Source organism: Glycine soja, chromosome 8 (genome assembly GCF_004193775.1).
Source record: "Glycine soja cultivar W05 chromosome 8, ASM419377v2, whole genome shotgun sequence".
Classification (NCBI taxonomy): Eukaryota; Viridiplantae; Streptophyta; class Magnoliopsida; order Fabales; family Fabaceae; genus Glycine; species Glycine soja.
In genome coordinates, this window is record NC_041009.1 from 32,551,329 (window position 1) to 32,569,282 (window position 17,954).

Genomic DNA, 17,954 nt, shown 5'->3' on the forward strand with positions numbered 1-17,954 from the left:
TATTGTAATCGATTACACCATTTAAAAATCAATTGGAACGTTGCAAATTCAGTTAAAAGCTTTTGAAATTAAACTTTGCCACTGGTAATCGATTACAAGTAATTGGTAATCGATTACCAGAGAGTAAAAAAAACTCTGGTAACTTGGAAAATTTTGAGAAAAACTCTTTTGAAAAACAAAATTGTGCTATGTTTGTTTTTTGAAAAATCTTTTCAATACTTCCCTTGTGAAGTCTTCTTGATTTCTTCTCTTGAATCTTGAATTCATCTTCTCTTGAATCTTGAAATCAACTTCTCTTGATTCTTGAATCTTCTTGATTTCTTCTCATGAAACTTGAAATTAATCTTGATCTTGAACTTGTTGACTCAATCTTGAAATCATTTTCTTGGGCTTTTTGTCATCATCTTTGTCATCATCAAAACTACTTGAATCAACTTGATTCATCATCATGAAGCTTGCTTCTACACATTTACCATGATTGAATAGTGAACAGTTTCTAAGCATAACATCTAGTGATCCATTTTTTTATATTAAAACCCATTTTTTCCATGACAGCCAAGAGATAACTCCATTGTACCTTATCAAAAGTTTTACTGATGTCTACTTTTAAGGCTATTTCCCCTTCATTTCCTTCAATCTTGCACCTTATGTGATGAATTATTTAAGAGGCTACGATAATATTGTCAAGGATTGACTGACCCTTAGCGAATGCAGATTGTTCAATGGAAATGCAAATTTGAAGGAGAGGCTTCAATCTGTTGGCTAGTGTTTTTGGAGATAATTTTGTACAAGACATTGCATAGGAAAATGGGTCTGTAGTCTTTTATGGTTATTGGGTTGTTTTTTTTAGTATTAGGACAATGGTGGTTTGTGTAATTTGGGAAGGAAATAAACCATTTTTGAGCCACGTTAAGGCTGCCACGAAATTGTCCATTCCACAGAGGTTCCAAAATTTCTTATAAAAGGCTAGGTATAGACCATCTCACTACTAAAAAAAAAGCTTCAACAACGGTTTTACCAAAACCTTTGTCATTAAAAATCTGGTGGTAATTTTGTAAATAGTAGTAAAATTACAATGCCATTTAAAAAAAATGTTGTTGAAGTCAGAAATCGAAGACGATTCTTGGGAAAACCGTCGTTGAAATCGCTAATTCAAAGACGATTTTGTAAAACCTCTTTGAAAGCCAAGTGTTTTGGCTTTGTCTCGCGCCCTTTCTTAGAGTCTCACTTCGTCTCACTAGCTCACACCCTCTCAGAGTTTCTTTGCATCGTCTTTCACTCGTGTCTCTGTCGAAGCTGTCCAACACCACCATTGAATCTTTTTTTTGTTGAAGCTCGTGTGTGGCCTGGTTGTGGTTCGTTTTCCCTCATTGCCCTTCGTCCTTGCCCTTTTCCCTTGCCCTCGCCCTCATAGTTTTTGGAACTCGTGCTCACAATCTCCGTCAAACAGGGAAACAAGGTTAGTCCAAATTATTATTTTATGGTCTTTTTGGGTTTAGGAAGAAAGAGATTAGGGATTAGGTAGGAGACGACTCAAGAGATTTGGTTTTGGTTTTTCTACACTTTTGGCATTTTAGAAACACAAACAGTTTCTTTGCATAGTTTCTCTGCAATTTAATTTCTTGAATTTTATAGAATGTTGCAATTTTATCTTTTTTGAAGCCCTATCCTTGCTCGTGGAATGCTTGCAAGGAAGCCAATTCACTCAAGAGTTCATTAGATGGAAAATTGGTTAGTTAATCATATTATTGCCATTTTTTCATCCAAATTTGTGGACAACTGTTTCAATTTATATTTCTTTAAGAGACATTGTAGATCTTCTAAGTCTTATGTTATATGGTAATGGTGCTAGTACTCTGGAGATTGTCAATTTAAGGATGTTTTTGTCTTGTTTGATTATATTTAGAAGCAATCATATATATGATCTACTATCTTTACTTAAATGATTTGCTTCATTCATTCTAGAACACAAAGTGAATTGTCCGTATAATTTGATGACTTATTTAAGAAGGCTTGGGATGAGGATGTTCTTGTAGGATAAGAAGAAGACGGTATTTGACCTACACTAACTACATTTTTTTTCCTATGTTTTATGTATGGAAATTCTTGCAGTGTACTATAAGTATAACCAAATGAATCAAATTATTTTAATGAATGTAGATCATCGTTAGATCAGATGAATTTTCACTTCTGTTAGCGATTTTGTTGTTTGTTAAGGTCATTTATCAAAAGTGGAGACTATTACATTGTAAGCTAAAGTTTGTACAACTGAGGTATCCAGTAAAACACAAGAATGAAATGTCACTTGATGATATTTTGTCAGCTGACTCAAAAGGATCAAAACTGCATTTGGATGGATTTAATGATGATATTGGACAACAAAAGAAGGAAGTAAGTGTTATGGACTTATCTTGAATTGTGTTTAAAAGAACACTTAGTGTTTCTTATTATGCATCATGTTTTTGTTGTTGTTTATGCGACAATGTTTTCTCACCTAGTGAGATAAGGCTTTTGTTGTTTATGTGACAATGCTTGAGATAGGAAAGTTGTTCTCTTGGCAGACTTGGGCTATGCGTGAAACATGTGAATGGATTGTAGATTGCTTTCATGAACTTGTTCCTGACATGGCGCTAGAGATTCCCTTTGAATGGATGCATTTTAGAAGGAGGTATTTATTTATTCTAGTTTTCCTCTTATTTTTCATCAGGGTACAACAATCATACTCCACTTATGCTTGAAACTACAAAAACATACATGAAATAATTGTTTCATAGAAGCGATGTAGTAAAAATTAAAAACTAATAACTAAAAAGCTATGTTTGGTTGTTCCTTTTCCCTACTTCTGTCCTGGGTTGGAAAGTGGAAACTGATCCTTTTACTCACATTTTTCTGAGTTGTATGTACCTTCCACTTGTGTGAAAATGTCCCTAGGGATTTTATCAGGTGACTGATTATTGAGGTCTGCAATGTATTTTATTTGTTATTGCAATTGTGCAAGAACTACCACTAAAATTCTGTTTTGAATAGTTTATTTCATACTTTCATTTTATTTCTTATCCTTATTATGATACAAAATCTTTTCTTTCCTCTTTTGTAATTGTTTTCTTACATTCTATTTCTTTCCATATCTAGTTTGTTCCTTTTGATTAAATTCATTTTATGAATTGACTAGTTAGAACTTATTTTTATTCTAGTATTAGTCACATGTTCTTTCATATGTGTTTAGCTGATTGTATGATGATTGAAATGTCATCTACTTCCAAATACTTGAAGGAAGGGTGTGTTGTGGTATTTGGTTATTGGAATAGTTTGTCTTTTGAACTTTCGAGATTCACTCAATGGGATGCACTAAGTAATTGAAATGATTTCACTTAATTAAGTTTAATCTATACATATGCATATATATTTTTTCCTTAACTTATTGTACTTACCAAAATCTGGAGCTGGTACACGTCAAGGTGGACGTGGTCAAAGTGGGCTCTTGGACTTTACACTTCGGCTTTGAGAGAGGTCTTTGTTTAGAGGACAAGAGGGAGTATCGGCAAAACAAAGGACTCTGATGCTAAAATAAGTATATGAGTTAGGAGGTAAAGCGTGTATATGTGTAAGTGAAAGCTCGAGTGAACGTTTGAGAGATAATAAGTGCACCGGTGTGTTTGCTCGTGTGCTGGTGTGTGTAGGATGTGTTGAGGGTTCGATGGAACCTAGTATTTATAGAAGTGGAGTGGAAATGTGGGTCCCTGTTTGTAGGGGTTGTTGTGGCCCTTACAGATAATTATCGGCTTATAGATAATAGCCAGTAGCTTATAGATAATGTTAAAGATAATACGTGGCTTAAAGATAAAAGCTAGTAGATAATTGTACCTTATAGATAATGTGTAGTTTATAGATAATTGAATGTCTGACAAGAGATAAGGAGATTCAAATATAATCAAATTTTAAGAGGTTAGAGAAAATCTGTTAGTTAGGGAGCTTGACTGCTAAGGATTGGACATTCGTGCTACTCTGCCAGCGCTGACATGGAGGGTTGACAATGCCTCGAAGTGTCACTTATGATGCCACGTGTATTTTTGGACACTTGACAGTACATAAGACCCCAAGCTATGAGTTGACTTGCGGGCGAAAAAGGTTGTTCAATGTTGAAGTATGTCTAATGTTCGGGGTAGTAGCCTTGACAAGTAGGAGGGTGATGAGTTTGTCAAGCCCCAGAAGCATGGACGAGTGTTTGTCTGATGTGAGGTGCAGTAACCTCGACTGATGAGAGAATTGCAGGTCGATGTGGCTTGTCAATCCCCCGAGCCTAGACAAATGTTGTCAGAGTTGCTTCTATCAAGTTGTTTGGGATGAACATGCCTTTGATCTTGCAAGCTAAGTCTGATGTGTTAGGTGAAGGAAGTCTTTAGATTTGACAACTCTTCCCTTTTTCTGACTATTGGAGGGTGTATTGAAGACAAAAGTTACATTCAGTTTGCTACCGCAGGTGTGTGCGGCGCACGTGTAGTACTCTTGTATATGTGTCACTCTTTGAGTGGATACATATTGGAGACACGGTTCGTGCGTGAGTGGGGCTGCATTGTGGTGCGAAAGTTTAGGGCGGCACTTCAGCTCCTGCAAGTTATCGAAGAGTTTGCCTCCTCTTTAAATGGAGGGGGCGTTTGATTTTGGGGCACTATCACTGTGATTTCCTGTCTCCTAAATCCTCTTTGCTTTCGTGCTTGCTTCTTGTGATTTTCTTTTTTCCTTATTCATCATCTTCAATCCTTCGAGGTATTTTGTTTTTGATAATGTCTTCATTTTTGTTTCTCTGCCATCAGCATGGGTGGCAGTGATTTCGAGGGTTCAATTTAGCAACCCCTGATGAATCGGGAGGTCATTTCCATTGTCAGTTCCTCCTCGGAGAAGGTGAAGGTTTTGCATAGTACTGGTGGAGGCACTTCTTGCCTTCATAGGCTTGTAGGATTGATGACTTCCCTTTCTTGAGGGTGGCATCGGGTAGTCCACCCTTCTTCTTTATGTATAGGTGCTTGTTTGAGGTCTTGGGGCTTATTCTCCCCTTGACCATCTTCCAATGTGCTCTACTTGAGTGCTTGAGTGTGGCTTCTTCTTAGCTCCACCCAAACAGTTGGGTAATGGTGAGAGCTTTCGAAATTTTGTGCCCCTTCTTTAACATCTGGCCTAGTGTGTCGGTCTTCTTGTACTTCTTCCAGATGAAACTGGCAGGAAAGATTGATTGGGTCTCCTTGAACAGCATGTCCAAGAAGTTGTTTCAATTTGACTCGAACATCTTTTGTTGTTTCAAGGACCATTTCTTCAAGGTCCTAGACTCGAGTGTCGTGGTTAATGGTTTGCCACTGCTGCTTAACAAGGACGGGGAACCTCGCTTCTATTCTACTGGCAGGTTGATCCCACCAGGTTTAAGTCTTTTGATGAAGACCTGTTGACCCTCGTGGAGAGGGTTGATAAGGCCATCTTGGAGCAACTATCAGCCTTGTTGGGCGTGTGAACCATTTTGTCTCTTCCCTGGCAAGTGATCTCCTCACTGCCTTGGACGGTAAATGTTTTGTCTTGCCTTGTTTTCTTATGTATGTACTTACATTGAGGTTTAAACTAACACTTGCTTGTGTTGTTGTTGCTCTTTTTCCAGATATTATGGGTGACTTCTCGAGGAGGCCACTCATTAAGTAAGTCAGACTTGCAGATGGGACTATGCCACCGTCTATTGTCACTCCCACTAAAAGGGGTCAACCTACTGTTGAGGTTGGCCTTGTTGTTGTTAGTACTGCTGAGATTGCTCCCAGTGCCACTTCCTCTGTATTGGCTAAGAGGAAGTGGGATGATAGTGCTGGGCTGTTTGGCTGAAAAAGTTGAGGGCTCCTTCGAGCCTTCATGCCCTGAGGCAAGCTGTAGGGTTGACGCCTAGTGCGGTTCACCCTTTGGTTGTGCAAGATGTGCCTTTAGCTTCAACAACTGTTGAGGCTCTTGCTGTTGTGATTGTTTACAAGGTCACTCTTCTTGTTGTCGAAGTGAGTGCACCAGCTGCTTTGGTTGGTTCTGCTGTGGCGCCCTCGTCAACCATCGCTGCATCTTTATTGAGTGTTGGTGTAGTGACAACCAATGCCCCTGTGGCACCTCCTCCTTCCTCTTCGGCTCCAATGGTCCCTCCTTCCACTGCATTGGCTTCACTTTCCACTTCTTCTCACCCCCATGTTTCCCTGGATCACATCTACACTTTCAATGATGCTAATTCCTTATGGGCCATGGGGTACAAACCCGAATAGAAGACCCCGATTGGCTTTGTATCGACCATTGATAAAAATCTTATCAGGTCAGTTGGGTTCCAGTATGCCACAAATTTTTCCAAGGTCTTCCTTCAATGGAGTCTTGCAATCCTTGAAGAAAATGGGCAGCGACATCAAGAGATGTTGAGCAAAGTGACATTTTTGGAGGCCGAAGTTGCCAAATGGAGGGCGAATGCTTGCACTATTTGGAAAGTAGAGCGCCCTAAGGTAGCTAGTGCCACCATTGCTTTTGATGAGGCTGGGAGGTCAAACCACCAACTATCTTCTAAAGTTGGTAGTGTGTTGGTCAAGTTGCCACGCACCATGTTGGACGATGATGAACTATCCAAACGTTGCAAGGACTTGTAGGAAGAGAAAAAAAACTGGGCTGCCAGGGTGGGGATGTTGTGGTAGAGAAGGACGAGCTTGCCAAGAAGGTGGTAGATCTTGATGCCCTGTTGATTGAAGGAGTCACAGTCCATGCTGGAGAAGTTCGAGCTATGGGCTGCTAGAGAGAGGGAGGTCAGTAAGAAGCTTAAGGAGGAGCTACTCATTTTCAAGAAAGAGGTCGTGGAGCAATATGAAAAAGGCTTCAACAAGGTTGTCAGGCAGGCCGAGTTTTTTAGGACCTTGACTTAGGTCTCTTTGACCCTTTTAAGGACGTGAAGAATGGTGTTTAGCATGACGAAGACAATATTGCTGCTGAAGAGGAGGCCGGTGAGAAGGAGCAGGGTACTGAGTTTATGATATTCGGGTGTATTGAATTAAGATTTCAAATAATTTTTAAAAAAAATTCTTATAAAAACATTTATGATATTCAATCAGGATTATTCAATTATATAAATGAGTCTTATGATATTCAATTAAAATTTTTAGAATTTTTTTAAGAAATCAATAAAATCTTGTGGTATTTAATTAAAAAAATTTATAACTTAAAAAAAGTCTTTAAATATTTAAAAATATATAAATTTCGATGAATTATTTTTTAAGATGAATTTCAATAGATTTTATCTGATTTTTTTAATAAAAAATACCCATAAAATAATCTCACAAAAAATCTTAAGATTTTCCTGAGCTCTTTTTCTTTGTTTTTCTTTTGTTAGACTACCAATTTTTCCTATTTCTTACCACACATAACTTCTCTCCTTATTAAAGATAATATAGAATTCCTCATAATATTTTTGCAAAGAACATCGTTTTGAAGAAATTTCAGTAAAGGAATTCATGTGACAATAGCAAAGTAATTTCTAGCTTTCCTTATAGTTTGTTCAACTGCACAACTAGTAGTAATTGAAATTAGTGTAGCAAGGCTTTATAGTTTATATTTGAAGGGCTCATGTTGTTGAGGTGTTGTTGGGCTTTGTTGTTTCGATAATCATAGTTATTGAGGGTGGGGTTCTGCCTTTGTGATTATGCAGCTCCCATGGATTTGTGTTTTATTTTTTTCTGCTTTGTATTTGATGGGGTGGGCTTTGTTTTCAGTTTCTCCTTTATAATGCTTTTACCAGTACCTCTTGTACCTTAATAAAATTCTTTGGCTGATGCTAGGTGCACCTAACACTTAAGGGGAAAAGACTAAAATACCCCTGACATATTTTTAAAAATATTAGTGCACCCAACACTTTTTCTTCCTTTCGCGCCTCGTCTCTTCTGTTTCTTCTTCCTTCAGTGAGTGCACTTTGTCTTCTTCTGCGCTTTCAACAGCTGCTGGCGGCGTGGTTCTTGGGCCCGTTCTTCTTCTACAGTGTTGGCGGCATGGTGGTGGTGATCTTCACCTTGACTTTGCGTGTTCTTCTTCTGTTGGTGCTGCTCCATCGAGGTCAAGGTAAGCGTCTTGTCCCTTTTGATTTCATGCTTCCATTGTTGCTGGTTTAGTGTAGTTTGTAGGGATTTAGTTGATTCACATAGGGATTTAGATCATCTATAGTTGTGATAGCTTAGGGTATAGATGATCTGCAATAGGAATTAGATGTCCGTAATGAGTTTTGCGTCGCAACATGTATACGGATCAACTTGATCCGTATAGATTTATTTTAATTTAAAAAAATGTATAATTTAACCTCAGCTTCAGTGTTTTTAACCTCATCTTTAAGAAATGCTTTAAGGCTTTCTAGTGTTTTTAACCTCAGCTTCAATTTATCCTTAGGAAAAACACAAATAACATTAGTTATTGCAAAAAACATTATTTACATGCTTACAATTGTGACTCTGCCTTTGCTGTTATAGCTAGCTTATCTTTCAAACGTTGCATCTTTGTCTATATATGCAAAGACATAATTGATCATAAATTTTTCTTTACTCATCTGCAACTTGCTCTATAGTTCTTCTCCCATCACATTTAACAAATCCTTCAACTATCCATTGTCAAGTTAAACTTTTGTGATTAATGGAGTAGTCCTCTGGATATATACCCAAATACAAAAGGCATGGTTTCAAATAGTAAGGCAGGTTATCATAACTAAGAGACAAAATCTTAGTTAAACTAGTTAGATGGGCATTACGCTGCAACTCCAGGTTTAGATTTTGGTTCACCTTTTGCCATTCAAACGGTTTTAGATTTTGGTTCACCTTTTGCCATTCAAACAGTTTTAGATTTTGTTGACAATAGACCACAAATGGCCACAATCGCCAAAGGTAGCCCCTTACATTTTCTAACAATATTGTTTGACATACCTTGAAGCTCTTCTGGACATTTCCCACCTAGCTCAAATCCTACAATTCATCTCTTGGCAATTCAAATCCTACAATTTCAGTTACCTCAAAAAAAAGGAATTCATTTTGCTTCACCCAAGTTCTTATTCCATCATTGGTGTTTGCTTCATCTGTAGCCCTTCTATCTGCATCTTTGAGGAAGGCTTGAATGCTTTCTAGTTCATCTTTAATGTCTGAAAAGTCTTTGTGGATGCCTCTTAGCAGCTTTTCTTTGTCCGTTAGGATTTCATAAACTTCTCCTAAGGCAAAAGATACTATTGTTTCTGCCATTTCACTCTTATCTCATATTGCTACTCAGCAATTATGCTCTTTTCATATGTATCAAGTCATAGGTGATTATGATGAACTAACTCGCTGTAATTTAGTGGGAGTTCAAATCAACTTGGTGGAATTTAATGATTAGTATATAGTACCTCATTCCTATATATGTTAATCTCACCTTCAAGAGGAGTAATGACACTCTCAAGAGGAACAAAATCATCTTTCTTTTGATTTGCATGTAACCTTCTTCTAAGAGTTGCTTATGCTGCATCAACATACAAAGTACACAAGCAAATAACAAAGGACAAAAACCACCAAGCTCTGAACAAAAAAGGGAACCTCTCTAACACCTTGAACTTCCAATACAAGGCCGACAAGCTCAACACAAACCAAGGCAAACCCTATGCAACAGTGATAGCAAGAAGAGACAAATCCACGTCAACATCCCCATTAGCCTCACCCCAAATCAAAGCACCCCCTTCAAATCCCAACTCTAATGAATTATAACAAAAGTTGGTGATGCCACCCTTGAACCACTGAAGCAATGCAACCACAAATGAACACAGACACACAAGGTCAACCTCACTTAGTCTCTAAACAAACAATATGAGAAGGAAAACAAAAAGAAAAAAAAAACAAAAACAAGATCCAAATGGGACAATGGAAACAAATCAATTACCTCAATCTTTATATTCCTTTTCCTTACATCAAAATTTTCATCACACATTTTATCACCCCATCTCTACTTCTAATAGAACTCTGAGGCAATCTCAAAACAAAATCCAGCAGGATCCTCAATGGATCTTTTAACTTCAGATACTGATAGATCACAATTATACACAAACACATAACTAAAGACTGAAGTCCACTTAATGATTATATGTTAATAAAAGGTGTTCTCTAAAACATGTGTCTTCTTGCTTCTCATATGCTTTAGTGCCTTCCAATGAAGAACTTCAAAAGCAATTAGAATTTCCACCTTCAACTTCAGCTTGTCATATTCTTTAGTGCCTTCCAATGAAGAACTAATTTGACCTTCAATTTTGTTTTGTTTGAACAAGTTAATATTGAGATGAATTTGTGTGGCTTAGTGATGGAATTTGTGGTAGACATTTGCAGATCATGATTAGGACTATAGGCTTAGGTCGTGCCTTAGGTAAGGTTATTGGCAGAGCTCTGGGGAGAGAGGATCGTCATGATTCAGATGATGCTCCCCAACGGTGAAGGCCTACAACATCAACACATAGGCAATGGGAAGCTGCCCCTGTTGCCGAGGATGAGCTTGTGATAGCTGGGGATGAGCCAATGGTAGCTGCAGACAAGCCTATGGTAGTTGTAGATAAGTTTGTGGTAGATGCGGATGCACATGGACCTTGTGCAGAGGCTGCTACAAATGAGCCCGAGGGATTTCCAGGTGGATCGAGCGATCCATCAGTGCTTACTGAGTATGTTGAGCATGTTGCAGCCAACATATGGACAGGAGAGGTATTTATAATGTTAAGTATGTTTTATTATTGAAATTAGTGTTCCTTTAAAATATTATGTTAATAAATTGTCTGTTCCTTTATAACTTCAATTTAGGAACGTCCTGAATTGAAGTTATCCTCTCATGGGAGGAAGGTGCAGAAATTAGGTAGGCCTATTCCTATAATTGAGGGGCTAGTTGTTGGGACAGGACTAAGTCCTTTGATCGCATGTTCAGTAGACACTGGCGATCGGGGACTTATATCCTCGTTTGTGGAGAGTTGGCACATGGAGACTAGTAGTTTCCATCTTCCCATGGGGGAGGTTACCATCACCCTAGACGACGTGGTGTCTCTTCTTCATCTTCCCATTGTTGGCGACTTCCATACCTTCCAGCCTCTACACGTCGACGAGGCGGGTTGATGTTGGTTGACTTACTACTGGTCTCAGGAGAGGCGGCCAGGGTTGAGACAACACATTGCCATGGACCATACATACGCCTATTGTAACACCCTGATATATATATATATCTATATATTATTAGTAATTATGTTTGATGTTTGATTATTTGTTACGTTATTTTCATCCGTAATTATTTTTAAGGAAGTTAATTTAGTTAATAGAGGGGTGTGGATAGATAAGGATCTAGCTTCTCAAAGAAGCATGTTGAGAAAGCTTCTCAAAGAAGCCACGAGGAAGCTTCTGGAGGAAGCTTCTCAAAGAAGCATGTTGACATCACAAGACACTTGTTCATGATCTGACCGTTGGGATCTTTGAGAGATGTCTAGAGTGTGCTAGAAGCTTCCGTTCCCGAGAGCATATCTTATTTAAGCATTTCAGCCTTTGCTTTCGTGTAGCTTAGGAAAAACGTCATTTCTTCTTCTTTCTTTCTTCCAAATCCATTTCTAAAGTTCCAAGAACTTTCTCCATCACCCACATCCACCATTAGCCACCACAAACCATCATTGTTCTCCATTGAAAACCCACACCGAGAGGAACCCTTCAACCGAAGCGGAATCTTCCAACTTGGCTTGCGGTTCCGGTAGAGAACGAAAACCCTAATCTGACCTTTCGTTTTCTTTCGAGAGGCTTGCATGGAATTGACGAGCAAGGACGAAAAGGAATCTTCAAGTGACGCGATGAGGAATCCGCGGGGTAGCTCACGATAGGTAAGGGGAGTTTATTATAAAATTTACTGTTTTAACACCATAGTTAGGGTCAGGGAACCTAGCTATGAGGATATCTGCCTATCCCTGTTGCATGCTGATTTTTCTTCAAAGAAAATTACATTTTAACTAATGGGATGCGATATATATTTGTATTGTGATGAATGATATTGTTTTGGTTGTTTGAAATGTGTTGTTTGAAGACCGTGCGTGTGGAAATGATATTGTTGTGTTTGTTTGAATTGTTGTTGATGTTGCTATTGAGGATTTTAATTGATATGTGATGATAATGATAATTATGATGATATTGATTTGAGATGATGTTGTTAATAAAGACCATGTCAACATGAATTGTTATTATTGATGAATATGTGAATATGAAATGTGGTTGCTGTTGTTGTTGATAACGTCATTGAGATGAGATGATATTTATGTTGTGAATGACATGGAAATACGATTTGTTGATTGATGTTGGAAATGCATTGGCATGTGCATGTTGTGTATGTTCGTGGGGGGCACTGTGCACTGACCTTTCAGGGTCTTTGGCACTAGCTTTTGGCCACGTTCATACTTGGATGTTGTGTATGATCGTGGGGGGCACTGTACACTGACCTTCCAGGGTCTTTGGCACTAGCTTTTGGCCACGATCATACGTCGTATGAAGTGTATGTCATGGGGGGGGTAGAGTGCACTGACCTTGCCGGATGGCCCAGACGTGGGTAACTAGCGTGGTTAGAGAATCTAAGCATTCCTGAGGGGATGCTTAGGTGCTTTAATTGGTCCATGGTCTTTGGCACTTACTTTTGGCCGTGATCATAGCTAATACAACACAGGAAATAGAGTAACTGTGGCCAAGTGTACTTTGTACTAGGGGGCTGTCACCTGGTAGGGAACACCTTTGGGCTCCTAGGCTGATCACCTATGGGAGGGGGGCTGTTACGTGCACAACCGGGTGGTCTCGACAAACTCAGCACAGTTCCTTAAGTGAGAGTGTCGTGTGGACACGCTTAGGCTATTTCCTGATATTTGGTTGTTGTTGGTACGTACCACATTGCATCTTAGTGTTGAGTTAGGTGCATGCATCATTCTGTGTAGTCTTGATTGGGTCCATGGATGGATGATGAGTAATTGTTGGATGTGAATGATGAATATTTGTTGGATATGAGTGTTGAATAATGATTGTTGTGTATGCTTATCATGTTTGCCTATGTTCCTTGCTAATTGTGGTTATTTGGAATTGGTATTGGTTCTTTTATAATAAACTCACCCTTGCAATTTTGTATCGTGTGGTTGATACCTGTGATGATCACGAACCTTGTTCGTGGGAGCAGAATGACAGTGGCAGGGTGTAGAGAGTAAGATTCTGGTGAGGAGCCGTCAAGCCGACGTGATGACGTTGGCGTTATTTTGGGAGAGAGTTGTGTTTTGTAATCAACTCCTCCGTAGTTGGCTTTTAAGTTTTATTTTGTTGAGTTAAGGATGTAAAACTGGAATTTTAATTATATATATATGAACATATTTAATTTTCGTTATGTGTATGACATGTACTGAATTATTGTTTCTATGTAATTATGCATATTCACTTAAGTAATGGCGTGTTGTTGGATGAATTTATGTTGTGACAAAATCACTTCTATTTTCATAATAAAAAATTAAGGGAGTTCTTTTTATAAAAATTGAAATTATCGAATATTAGAGTGTGGATACCGTAGCGACGAGGCGGGTCGTTACACCTATCTTGGCTACGAGATATATATCAGCGTAGATGTTATGCCGGACATTGGACAGCTGCAGCTCGTGCTTATCTTCTTCACCTTCTAGGTTGCACTCTTTTTGCTAACAAGAGTGCAAGCCGTGTTCATGTTGTCTTCTTAGAGGCTCTGCGTGACCTTAGTCAGATTGGAAGGTATGCATGGGGAGTTGCTGCCCTAGTGCATATGTACGATCACTTGAATGATGCTTGTATCAGCACCAGCCGACAACTTGCTGGTTACATCACCCTCATACAAGTAATTAATATGTTTTTCATAAGTTAATTACAACAATGTTTTAATTAGGGTATTTTAGACGTTCATTTGAAATTTGTGTGATTTTATGTAACCTTTGTAGTGTTGGATATATGAGCACTTTCTGTCAGTTGCGGAGTGCATCGCTGATTTGGACTACGACAAGGTGTCACCACGTGCATGTCGGTGGATTGCTACTAAGAAGACTGTGAAAACCATATCTACAGAGACGTACAGGCAGCGTATCGATCGACTCAGGATTCTTGATGTTTGCTGGATGCCTTATGGGGAGCATTGACCGGTCTGAGAGTTTTATTTGATTTCATGCTTTTTCAGTCAGCTCTAGTGGGGGCCCATTGCTGTCAGACACCGACCAGAGAGGGTCATGTGCTAGTTCGGATACGTCCAGATTATTCCTGCATAACTTGTCGATTCATGGGTGTCATTTGATGAAATAGATGACAGGTGGATGCACTACTCATACCATCTTGCGCCAGCATGTGAGATGTGTGTTGTGCCAGGTCAGTGTGCGCTCGACTACATGGACTAGTTCTTCGTCATTTTTCATCCATTCATGACTACAGCACAGCCATCAGATCTGCTGCGAGATCCACCTGCGACGCATGATGCCTCATTTGTGGAGCCACATATCCCTTAGGTCCCGGAGCCAGCAGCAGCATCAACACATGCCCGTTCTGAGGTGGATGAGCCTAGACATGTTGTGGTAAGTGTTACTATTTGATTAGTTGTATCAAATGTCATTTATTTCATAAGTTATTACTAATTTGTCTAATTTGTTTGTTTTCTATTTAATAGGAGGCTTGTCATGGAGATCGCTGAAAGGTTGGAGCCTCATCTCAACCTAAGGATAGTCACACCAGGCACAGAGACACATGAGGTCATGAAACAATGCCTTAGGATTGCCAAGGGTGTCACGAAAGACCGCATTGTGTATGTGAGGTCTTGACGTAGGTAGCGCACGAATCAACCATAGTTTCTTTACACTTTTGATATTATCATATTTGGACGATGTATATGTAGACAAAGGATCAAGCTGAATGTTTTGATGATGCCAAAGGATTACATGTTTCTCAAAGTTTTATTCAAGACAAAGAAATAAAAGATATTCAAGATGGATGATCAAGACAGTCTCTAGAGTCTTAGGAAGATTACATTAAATAGGAAGGGAATTCCAATTGAAGTAGCAAAAGGTTTGACCAAGAAATTTAAGTTAAAAAAAAGTCTTTTTCAAGAGATTTACTCTCTGGTAATCGATTACCAGAGGATGTAATCGATTACCAGTGGCCAAAACTGATTTACAACAGCTATTAAAATTTGAATTCAAAATTTGCACTGTGTAATCGATTACACATATATGGTAATCGATTACCAGCAGTTTTTGAACGTTTTAATTCAAATTTTAAAGCTTGTAATCGATTACACACATACTGTAATCGATTACTAGAGGAGTTTTTCAGAAAACATTCTCAACAGTCACATCTTTTTATTTGTTTCTTAAATGGCCATCAAAGGCTTATAAATATGTGACTTGAGACACGAATTTAAGAAGAGTTTTTCAAGAACAAAAAGGACTTATCCTCTTAAAAAGCAAAATAGTTTTATCCTCTTACAAATTCCTTCGCCAATACACTTGTGATTCAATAAGGAATTATTTGAGTGCTCAAATTGTTCAATCTATCTCTTTCAAGAGAGATTTCTTCTTTTCTTCTTCTTTATTCTGAAAAGGGATTAAGAGACCGATGGTCTCTTGTTGTGAAAGAATTCTAAACACAAAGGAAGGATTGTCCTTGTGTGTTTAGAACTTGTAAAAGGAATTTACAAGATAGTGGAACTCTCAAGCGGGTTGCTTGGAGACTGGACGTAGGCACAAGGGTGTGGCCGAACCAGTATAAATCTGAGTTTTCACTTTCTCTTCCCTTAAACTCCTTTATTTATTATTGTTTTATATTCATATTCAAAATGTTCTATTTGAATCAATATTTAAGAAATTCATTATTAAGGAAATTTATAACATGAATATAAAGTTAAATAGAATTTTTAATTGGGGAAATAATTTGTAATATCTTAATTCAACCCCCCTTCTTAAGATATCTGAGGCCACTCGTCCAACAAGTGGTATCAGAGCCAGGTTCATTCTTGTATAAAGTTTAGAAGCTTCAAGAAGGCCTCATCAAACTACTTGTTTCCCGAGGGAAATTCTATAAATAGACCTCCCATCTTTAATGGAGTGGGTTACCACTACTGGAAAACCCGCATGCAAATCTTTATAGAGGAAATAGATTTAAATATTTGGGAAGCCCTAGAACAAGGACCTTATGTTCCCTCTATAGTGGCCGGAAGTGCAACAATAGAAAAACCTAGAGTAGATTGGACTGAGGAAGAAAGAAGATTAGTACAATATAATTTAAAGGCCAAAAATATTATTGCATCTGCCCTATGAATAGATGAATACTTTAGGGTTTCAAATTGTAAAAGTGCTAAGGATATGTGGGATACACTACAAGTAACACATGAAGGCACAACAGATGTTAAAAGATCTAGGATAAACACTTTAACTCGTGAATATGAACTGTTTAGGATGAATGTAAATGAAAGTATACAAGACATGCAAAAGAGGTTCACACACATAGTTAATCACCTTGCATCTCTAGGAAAAACTTTTCAAAATGAAGATCTAGTAAATAAAGTTTTAAGATGTCTTAATAGAGAATGACAACCAAAGGTAACAGCCATCACAGAATCTCAAGATTTGTCTAGTATGTCTCTTGCTACGTTATTTGGAAAATTGCAGGAGCATGAAATGGAATTATTGAGATTAATTCAACATGAAGAAACTGATAAGAAGAAGAAGGGAATCGCTCTTAAAGCCTCATCTGCAATCCAAGAAGACAGTGATAAAGAAGATTCAATTGACTTGGATAATGATGAAGATATTAGTCTTTTTGTAAAAAGATTCAACAAGTTCTTGAGAGTCAGAGGAAATCAAAAGCGACCCAATTTTAAATCTAAAAGAAGGACAGAAACTTCATCCTCTACTCTAAAATGCTTTGAGTGCAATCAACCTGGACATCTGAGGGTTGATTGTCCCATCTTCAAGAAAAAGATGGAGAAGTCTGAAAAGAAAAATATTAATGAAAAGAAATTGAAGAAAGCATACATTACATGGGATGAAAACGATATGAAATCTTCTGAAGATTCAGAAAATATAGAAATAAACTTCTGCCTTATGGCTAAAAGTTATGAAAGTGATGAAGAGGTAACATCTTCAAACAACTTATCTATTTCTTTTGATGAATTGCAAGATGCATTTGCTGATCTGCATAAAAAGTCAATTAAACTTGCAAAGTTAGTTTCATCTTTGAAGAAAACAATTTCAAATTTAGAAAATGAAATTTCAAAATTAAACAAAGAATTAGATCATCTTAGAAATGAAGTCTCAATTTCTAAACGAAATGAAAAATTTCATATCTCTACTATTTTTGACAAGAAAATGTCAGATTCTTGTAGTTGTTGTGAATAGTATGAAAAAGAAATTAAAGAGTTGAAAAATTCACTTGCAAAATTTTCTTATAGTAAAAATAATTTAGATGTCATATTAGGAAAACAAAGACATGCCTCCAATAAGGCTGGACTAGGATATAAATTTGAAAAACAACAAAAATTTCATAAAAACTTCTCTACTTCCACACAAAAATATAATTCTTGTTCTATCACATGTTTTTACTGTGGAAGAAAAGGGCATGGCACATCTACATGCTATTTTAGAAGAAATTGTAACAATATTAAAATGATTTGGGTCCCAAAAGGATCTGTTATTCATACTAACACACAAGGACCCAATAAAGTTTGGGTACCTAAGTTACAACCTTGATTTTATAGGAACCCTTGAGGAAAAAGTGGTACATAGATAGCGGATGCTCAAAACATATGACGGGAGACGAATCAAAATTCACACATATCTCTTCCAAGAAAAGCGGACATGTAACTTATGGTGACAACAACAAAGGTAGAGTTCTCGGAGTTGGAAAAATAGGTACAAATTCTTC

At 37.8% G+C, this 17,954-nt stretch overlaps 1 long non-coding RNA gene across 1 annotated transcript; it reads left to right on the forward strand.

The window, feature by feature from the left end:
- The first annotated feature begins 417 nt into the window (after positions 1 to 417).
- LOC114422942 lies at positions 418 to 2,586 on the forward strand. The gene is made up of 3 exons (XR_003668769.1): positions 418 to 1,731; positions 2,324 to 2,391; positions 2,562 to 2,586. It is a non-coding gene; the product is annotated as an uncharacterized LOC114422942 (long non-coding RNA).
- Positions 2,587 to 17,954: the final 15,368 nt, after the last annotated feature.